This window comes from Polypterus senegalus, chromosome 2 (genome assembly GCF_016835505.1).
Source record: "Polypterus senegalus isolate Bchr_013 chromosome 2, ASM1683550v1, whole genome shotgun sequence".
Classification (NCBI taxonomy): domain Eukaryota; kingdom Metazoa; phylum Chordata; class Cladistia; order Polypteriformes; family Polypteridae; genus Polypterus; species Polypterus senegalus.
This window is the reverse complement of record NC_053155.1, coordinates 247,871,355-247,880,348: the sequence shown is the minus strand read 5'-3', so window position 1 is coordinate 247,880,348 and position 8,994 is coordinate 247,871,355. Positions and strand designations below refer to the sequence as shown.

General features: G+C 41.3%; 2 long non-coding RNA genes across 3 annotated transcripts; both read left to right on the top strand.

Moving 5' to 3' along the window:
* The first annotated feature begins 2,750 nt into the window (after positions 1-2,750).
* On the top strand, positions 2,751-3,474 carry LOC120523786. The gene is made up of 3 exons (XR_005632701.1): positions 2,751-3,010; positions 3,192-3,249; positions 3,358-3,474. It is a non-coding gene; the product is annotated as an uncharacterized LOC120523786 (long non-coding RNA).
* A 4,201-nt stretch (positions 3,475-7,675) lies between these two features.
* LOC120524673 lies at positions 7,676-8,630 on the top strand. 2 transcript variants are annotated; one of them, XR_005632819.1, is made up of 4 exons: positions 7,676-7,795; positions 7,971-8,015; positions 8,326-8,486; positions 8,605-8,630. It is a non-coding gene; the product is annotated as an uncharacterized LOC120524673 (long non-coding RNA). The 2 variants fall into 2 exon arrangements; XR_005632818.1 differs by having other exon boundaries at positions 7,790-8,015.
* Positions 8,631-8,994: the final 364 nt, after the last annotated feature.

Genomic DNA, 8,994 nt, shown 5'->3' with positions numbered 1-8,994 from the left:
AGAGAGCTAGGCCTGCAGAGTAAAACGTTAATAATAGTAAAAATAAATGAGTGAATAGATAAATGAATAAAAATGAATAGAATTAAAAAGAAGGGAGAGAATCTGGGGGCGGCACGGTGGGGCAGTGGTAGCGCTGCTGCCTCACAGTTAGGAGTCCCGGGTTTACTTCCCGCGTCCTCCCTGCGTGGAGTTTGCATGTTCTCCCTATGTCTGCGTGGGTTTCCTCCAGGAACTCCGGTTTCCTCCCACAGTCCAAAGACATGCAGGTTAGGTGGATTGGTGATTCTAAATTGGCCCTTGTGTGTGCTTGGTGTGTGGATGTGTTTGTGTGTGTGTCCTGCGGTGTGTTTGTGTGTGTCCTGCGGTGAGTTGGCACCCTGCCCGGGATTGGTTCCTGCCTTGTGCCCTGTGTTGGCTGGGATTGGCTCCAGCAGACCCCCGTGACCCTGTGTTCGGATTCAGCGGGTTGGAAAATGGATGGATGGATAATATTGATTAGGTCCTGCCAGGTTTTGAAAAAGTTTTATACAGATCCAGTGAGAATTTGATTTTGTCCAATTTCAGATAATATATGACATCAGTTACCCACTGACTTAAAGTAGGAGAGTTAGGATTGTTCGGTTCACCGACAAAAGCGAATTAGACATATGCGCCCTGACAAAACTGCGACCGACAAATGGGCGCCGACAAAATCGCCACGACAAAATCACTAGAGAGGCCAAGACAGAGGGATGCGCTTGCTGCAATTCTTCCTATATATGCAGGGTGTGATCGGACTATCCCCACTAAACATTAGACGTCGTATGGACGTGCAGATCATGTCTATATTACGTCCGTCGGTCCAAGACCAATTCTCGACGTCTACACGACGTGCAAACTATGTCTGCTATTTGGACGTCGATCTATGACCCCCACTTAGACGTCGATAAGACGTTAAACATCGGACGTAACTTTTTTGGACGTCATGGGGACGTCTAACACAGGTGCAGGAAATTTAATGAATTAATTTAAGTTTTTTCATTAAAAAAAAAGGTAATAATTTTTTTTTTTTTTACATTTTTTTTATTTTTATTATTTTTTTTTTACATTTATGACAAATATCAGCATTGTAGTTAAAATTATGGTGGGCATGATTTCATCCAGTCAATGCCACTGATTTGCTGAGGCAGCGCGTCATCATATCCCAACGCCACTCTGATTGGCCGAGGCAACACCCCAAGGCATTCGGCACGAATCACTTTGTTCATTCGATCGGCTCTGCTCAGTTTGTCTTGCAACAAGCGGAAGAAACGCTCGGCCAGGTGAGTTAATTGTATGTTTATTCATGTATTTGTAAGTGTGAGTTGTTTATTTGTGTTAGGGTGTTACTTATTTTTTGTTTTGTCTTCTACTATATGTTTGTTAATTCAGACTTATGATCTGTTTGCGAAAGTGTTAGCTGTTTAGCTTTAGTGGCCATTTTGCACTGCCTCTTTGTTAGCTTACATTAGCGAAATATTGGCCATAGTTAAAATGGCCGATGATACGAGATGGCATTGATAATTAGGTCAGCACAGCAGAAAATCTTAAAGTAATCCCTCCTCGATCGCGGGCGTTCCAGAACCCCCCGCGATAGATGAAAATCCGCGAAGTAGAAACCATATGTTTGTATGGTTATTTTTATATATTTTAAGCCCTTATAAACTCTCCCACGCTGTTAACATTATTAGAGCCCTCTAGACATGAAATAACACCCTTTAGTCAAAAGTGTGCTCGACAAGACAGATATCTTCTTTCTCACAATTAAAAGAATGCAAATATATCTCTCTTCAAAAGAGTGCCTGCATCAGGAGCAGAGAATTTCAGAGTGAGAGAGAGCTTGCTCGCAAAGAAAAGCAAACAATCAAAAAATCAATATGTATGCTTTTGTGCTTTTAAATATGCCAAAAGCACCGCGATAAAGCGGCATTTATTAGAGGAGCGTTCGTATCGAATAGGCAAACAGCCCCTCGCTCACACCCCCTCCGTCAGGCACAGAGAATGTCAGGGTGAGATAGAGGCAGAGACAAGCAAACACAAGCACCACGCGGGATGCATATCTTATATCATTGAGGAGTTTTAGTTAATATGTACATGCTCTGATTGGGTAGCTTCTAACCCATCCGCCAATAGCGTCCCTTGTATGAAATCAAATGGGCAAACAAACTGAGGAAGCATGTACTATAAATTAAAAGACCCATTGCCCGCAGAAATCCGCGAACCAGCGAAAAATCCGTGATATATATTTAGATATGCTCACATTTAAAATCTGCGATAGAGTGAAGCGGCGAAATAGCGAGAGATTACTGTATTCACTGTTTTGATTCACTCTGATTGGCAGCACGTCATCATAGCCCAACCAGTAAACGCCACTCTGATTGGCCGAGGCAGCGCGTCATCATATACCAACGCCACTCTGATTGGCCGAGGCAACACCCCAAGGCATTTGGCGCGAATCACAAGTTTTCTTTGTTCACTCGGCTCTGCTCAGTTTGTCTTGCAACAAGCGGAAGGAACGTTCTGCCAGTTGAGTTAATTGTATGTTTATCCATATATTTGTAAGTGTGAGCTGTTTATTTGTGTTAGGATATTTTATTTTAATTTTTTTCATTTTTATTACTATTTAATTTAATATTGTTTCTTTGTATCAGTATACTGCTGCTGGATTATGTGAATTTCCCCTTGGGATATAAAGTATCTATCTATCTATCTATCTATCTATCTATCTATTGTGTGTTACTTATTTTTTGTTTCGTCTTCTACTCTTATGTTTGTTAATTGAGACTTTGTAATGATCTGTTTGCGAAGAAAGATAAAAAAAAAGTGTTAGCTGTTTTAGCTTTTTGGGCCATTTTGCATTGCCTCTTTGTTAACTTATATTAGCGAAACATTGGCCATAGTTAAAATGAAATTTTTTTAAGGTGTCTAACCAATTTTTCCCCTATCCCTCAGGTGCTGTGAGGTATTTGTGAAATTGTGAACGTTCAGCCAGGTGAGTTAATTGTATGTTCATTTATGAATTTGTAAGTGTTAGCTGTTTTAGCTTTGTGGTCTTATACCAGCATTGCCTCTCTATTGGCCATATCCCATAGCCCAACTGAACGCCACTCTGATTGGCCTAGGCAACACGCCAAGCATTTGGCGTGATTCTGAATTTTTTCCCTATCCCTCAGGTGCTGTGAGGTGTGTCTTCTTTGAAATTGTGAACTTATTCATCTTTCCTTGGCTGCGGTAATTGGCCAGTGTTTTGTTTTGTAAATGAATAGCCAATCAATTTTTTAACAACTATAGTCCTACATACTATAGACTATAAACTTAAACTCACATCTGTATCTACAGATGGCTCTGAGAATGAGACGATGGCGAAAACGGAAAAGAGAACTCGATCTACTTCTACGTTATTCTGACAGTGATGAACACCAGGGCACTGAAAATAATAGTGACAGTGTGCCTGGGACTCTGAGTAGTTGCAGCAGTGAAAATGTGCCTGGTACCCCACATAGTTTCAGCAATGACAGCGTCCCTGTGACATCAGATAGTTTTGACTTTGCCACTGATGTGGACTATTGGTCTGCTGACTCAGAAAAGGAACCAAATGATGAAGCTGAGGTGACCAGCAGCTTTGAAGATGACCTGAGACAGTGGGCCTTGGAGCACAAATTGACGCACAGAGCTTTAACGGTTTATTGCCCATATTAAGGAAGCAAGGTCACCTATTGCCTTTGGATTGCCGGACACTCCTTGCTACACCACAAGTTAATACAACAGAGCCTAAATGTGGTGGGCAGTACGTGTACTACGGCTTAGAAAAAGGGATCTGTCGTCATTTAAGTCAGATGGACAGTAATGATGTGCACCTCAGTGTAAACATTGATGGCATACCACTTTTCAAAAGTAGTAATGTCCAATTCTGGCCAATACTGGCAAAGTGTGGCCATTTTGGTCCATTTATTGTAGCTATGTTTAGTGGACAGAAGAAGCCAAGTCCAATCGAGGAGTATCTTGAAGACTTTTTGACAGAGTACAAACATCTCAAAGACAATGGTATAGTTTATGAAGGCCAGACTTACTCTGTCAGTATTGATGCTCTGATCTGTGATGCGCCAGTAAGGGCATATCTAAAATGTATTAAGGGTCATACTTCCTATGAGAGTTGTGAAAGATGTTTAATCAGAGGTGCTCGTTTTGATGGAAGAATAGTTTTCAGTGAACAGGAATTCACTTCTCGAACAGATGACAGTTTCTCCAGAGTGGAGTACAGGAACCACCAAATTGATGTCAGTCCCTTCATTGCTGCAGGAATTCCTTGTGTTAGCTCATTTGTCCTAGATTATATGCATATGGTCTGCTTGGGAGTAGTTAGACGCCTGTTGTTTTACTGGACACGTGGCCCAAAAATCTGTCGTTTATCTGTGAGGCAAAAGGATGCAATTTCCCAAAAATTAACTGCACTGAGAGGGAAGATGCTGAGTGAATTTGCCCGGCAGCCACGGGCTTTACATGAAATAGATAGGTGGAAAGCAACTGAACTAAGGCAGTTTTTGCTATACACAGGACCTGTGGTATTGAAAACTGTGTTGTCCCCTGAAAGATACACACATTTCTTGTCCCTGACAGTGGCAATGTCAATAATGCTGGAGTCAGATGATAGGATTCGCAAGGCCTATCTCCAATATGCCCATGAACTAATCAAACACTTTGTCATGTGCTGTGCTGACCTGTATGGCAAGACCTTTCCTGTATACAATGTACATGGACTAGTTCATCTCCATGAAGATGCCAGCCACTTCAACTGTTCCTTGAATGACATTTCCTGTTTTCCCTTCGAAAACTACCTGCAACAAATTAAAAACATGTGAGGAGTGGGAGAAGTCCCCTGGAACAAGTCACCAGGCGTTTGTCAGAAATGGAACATTCAGAAGTGAACGTAAGCAAAATGCACCCTGAGGTGTTTGCTTCTGTTAAAGAAAGGGACTGTTGTTTTCTCTTGAGAGACGACAGATTTGCTTTTGTTCGACAGAAAAATGCAGACGGTACCTTTGCTTGTGAAATCCTGCACCAGCATTACACTTCACCATTATTTCACCAACCATGTAGCTCTGGACTTCTGAATATAGTGTGCATAGGAAAAGGTCAGGTCAGGATGAAAAATGGACTACTGTGTGAAAGGGATCTGTTCCGGAAGGTGGCCTGCCTCCCACAAGGAACTGGAGGTTCTGTCCTCATACCGCTTCGCCATGGTGTGGAACACTAAAGGTTGAAATTTTTTTGTTCTTTTAGCTACATCACAGCGGGGGTCATCACAGCCGATCACTTGTCTCCATCTGTTTGTTTTCTGCATCTTCCTCTGTGATTGCCACCTGACTGTCCTTTCTCACCACAATCATAAACCTCTCTCCCTTCCTCTCACCTCTTACCACAACATGCTTCTCCCAAAGTAGCCTTCATCCCTCTTCTGCACATGTCCAAACACTCTCAACCTCACCTCGCTTGCTTTATCCACTAACCAGGCCGACCCTCTAATTTAGACACTAGTGGTCTTTATCACTCCTAATGAGAATCATCGCATATTAATTTCTGTCTTCTAACATGACAATTGGTGATTTGTTGAATAGGTTTGTGTCCTTTTCTGTGCCATTACACCTATGATTTGCTTTGTCTGCTACAGTGGTTCTCAAAATGGGTTCAAGGGACCCTCGGGATTCCTTAATTGGGTTCTAAATTGGACGCTTATAGGTCTGTACAAATGAAATGCAATGGAACTGTAAGGGTACATTAAGAGTCATGAGAGTCTTTGAAATTAAACAGTTTGAGAACCACTGGTCTACTCAATGTATAAACTATATTAAAATGTTAAAAACTTCAAGTAACATGCATATGCTGTCCTTTCCAGATCATGTATACAAGGGCTGTTTGGAAGGAGGGTGAACAAGAGGAGGAGGGTGTAGTTCCTGAAAATTGGATCGACAGGAACAACAGAACAGTTAGGTGGCCACATAGTATGAGTGCCACAAAAACTGAAAGGGCTCTAAGGGACAAAATTAACCCCCAGGATCACTGGATGACGTTCCCTTTAATCAAAATAAAATTTTCGTCAGGCAAGTTTTTTGATGAATAGAAATTTAAATATATATCCAAGTCAAAATATTGTTGATATATATATATTTTTTTTAATGTTGAATTGTAGCCAGTCATCGTGAATGTGACAATTACAACCTGACCAGTCAGGCAGAGGACGACGACGATGATGAGGTGCCATTTAAATTGACGAGGAACCACACTAAAAAAGGAACTCCAGAGGGCTTTGTAAGAAATGGTATGTTTCTCACTCTCAAGTAACAAGATGTGTATCAATTTTGAGGTCAGTCAGATGGATGGTTTGAGAATTATGCATGGAAAACACACACAGACACTCGCACACAGGCAGATGTTTCTTGCATGTATAGATAGATGACATTTGTAATCTGACATATTGGGCCTCAAATTTTTGACTAAAATGTGTATCAACATTTTTTGCAGAATTGACAGATTCAGATGAAGAGAACATCAGGGGTAATGGTTTTCTATAATGACTTTATAATTTGTTTCAAGATTAATAACTTTTTTTTAATAAGGTTATTCCATTTTTTGGAGATGCATATGCTTATTTTCACTGTATTACCTCTGTATAGGTGTCAAGCTGCCCAAATACCCCACTGCACCAAAAAAGCTGTGGTCCATTCAAGGTACCAACTTGAATCTCAATGCATGTGGGAATAATGACAACTTATGAAGCATGGTACTGTCTTGTGTATACACACAATTCACACTGATTCATGTGTTTCAGCCTCTGAAGATGAAGCCAGGTCTGTGGAGCGTGCGGACAGTTCTCAGGGCAGTGAAATGTCCACTCCTTGTGAGTATTTACTTCTCCCCTCGCATCAACCATCCCATTGAACAAAGTTAAAAGTCCATTCAAGATGGTGAATTTCTCACTGCTTCTGAATTGAGCATAAAGGGGAAGGGACAAAAGAGGGCTTAAGGGTAAAAATGGGATTCAGCCCAAGTGTCCATCACAGCTAAAGGTCATCTTTTTGTTTCCTTTCAATAATTTTGCACCTTTGAATATTCTGTCTTTTTCAGGCCCTCAAACTGCAAGCACAGCACCTCGGTGTGGAGATCTGTCGACACCTAGTGAGAATTCATCTCATCTCTCTTTAAACAGTCACTTTTTTATTTTATCATCTTTGTGTAAGAACATTCTTTGTGGTTTTTCAGGATCTCGACATGCAGCAGGAGGTTGTCCCATGGATGGCTATCGCTCTAGGTAAAGAAACAGGATAAGGCACAGTATTGGCTGGCTTCTACTGGTTGGTCTCCAGCACATATTGTTCGCCAACCAGTAGGTGTTAGTCTGTTTCCGTGTTATGGTATTATGTCCAAGTGATTTAAAATAAATTTAAATGGTACTAGGTCCAGAGGTAGGTCCAGCAGAGGATACAGACACAGGTCCAGATCACGGCACTGTGGTTCGAGGAACACGGACAGGTCCAGGTCACAGCACGGTGGTTCGAGGCACACGGACAGGTCCAGGTCACGGCCCGGTGGTTCGAGGCACACGGACAGATCCAGGTCACGGCACGGTGGTTCGAGGCACACGGACAGGTCCAGGTCACGGCACAGTGATTCGAGGCACACGGACAGGCATGACAGATCACAACGTACTGATGCCTACAGATGTGATGAAAGATCCCGGCACAGTGATCTTACCAGCCCCCCCTATGACGGCCAAGGCATGGTGAGTTGTCCAAAGGCCGCAATTTCATCAAAACACTTTGCAATTCAGTTAGTCGTACTGATGAACCTGTAATTGTTTTAATCACGTTATTTAAGATTATTTCTCTTCTAATCCTGCCCGAATCTGTTAAAGTTTATCATTTGGTAATGTCTAAATTAAACTTTCTGTGGTGCAGATGCAGTGACAGATCTAAAATGGACATTCCCATTGCCTACGGATGGTAAGTATTTGATCTATTGGCAGTGTGAGATGAGCGAGAGAGACTTAATACTACAACTTTCTCTCTTTGTCTACTGTTCTCTCGGTCTACACAAACTGCTTTTCAGTTATAGCAGTGGCTTGTTTTTCTACCATCAATTGTAGGGTAGTTTCAATCATGTTATATTATAACATTTGTTTGAACTTTTTTCTTTCTCCAACACTATCTACTGTATTGATAAAAACTGAAACTGATTACAAAAATAATTTTGAACCAGCTAGCTAGCCTTGCTATTCTAAGGTAATCATAGTAATCAACAAATGTATTTCAGTGTTTCAGAAAAAGGTCTTAACCCTGCTGTTTGACCTGCGCGATCAGTACAAAAAAGCAGAACCTGCCTCTTCAGCCGTGCACATTTTGAGGATGGAGACTATGGTGGATTTTGAGGCAGAGGAGCAACGCCTCTGTGATGCGCAAGCTTTTGATACCCTGGTAGGTTTTACAAGTCTGAAAATAATGGAGTCTTGCATAACACAATACAATACAGTGCAAAACTGTTCGGTTCCTCTGAGGAGTGTCAGTCAACTTTATAATGGACTTATTCCAACAGGTGCTGCAAATTGCACGTATTGGAGGAAGAACACCAAGGATTGTGTCCACAAAGTCCTTGACCGGTATGTTTCTACATACAGTATGAATTGTGGGTGGGTGGGTGCTCTGCTTGAACTTTTTATTCTGGGTGTGGACCAGCATGTTTTCATTTGCCTTTTTTCTTGCTTAACCCTTTTGTGCCCCTTGATAAATTTTTTGCATTTCAGTTTTTTATGAAATTTTGAAGCTTGGATCTAATAATAGGACTATAATATACTGTAGAAGAAAAAGTTCCATCTTTTACCCTGCAGACATTTTTTGCACCATTTACTCCCATTATAACATTCATTTCTGTTTGCATAAAACAATGTCTGAGTATGTCATACTAGATAAAAATTAAGTGAAATTA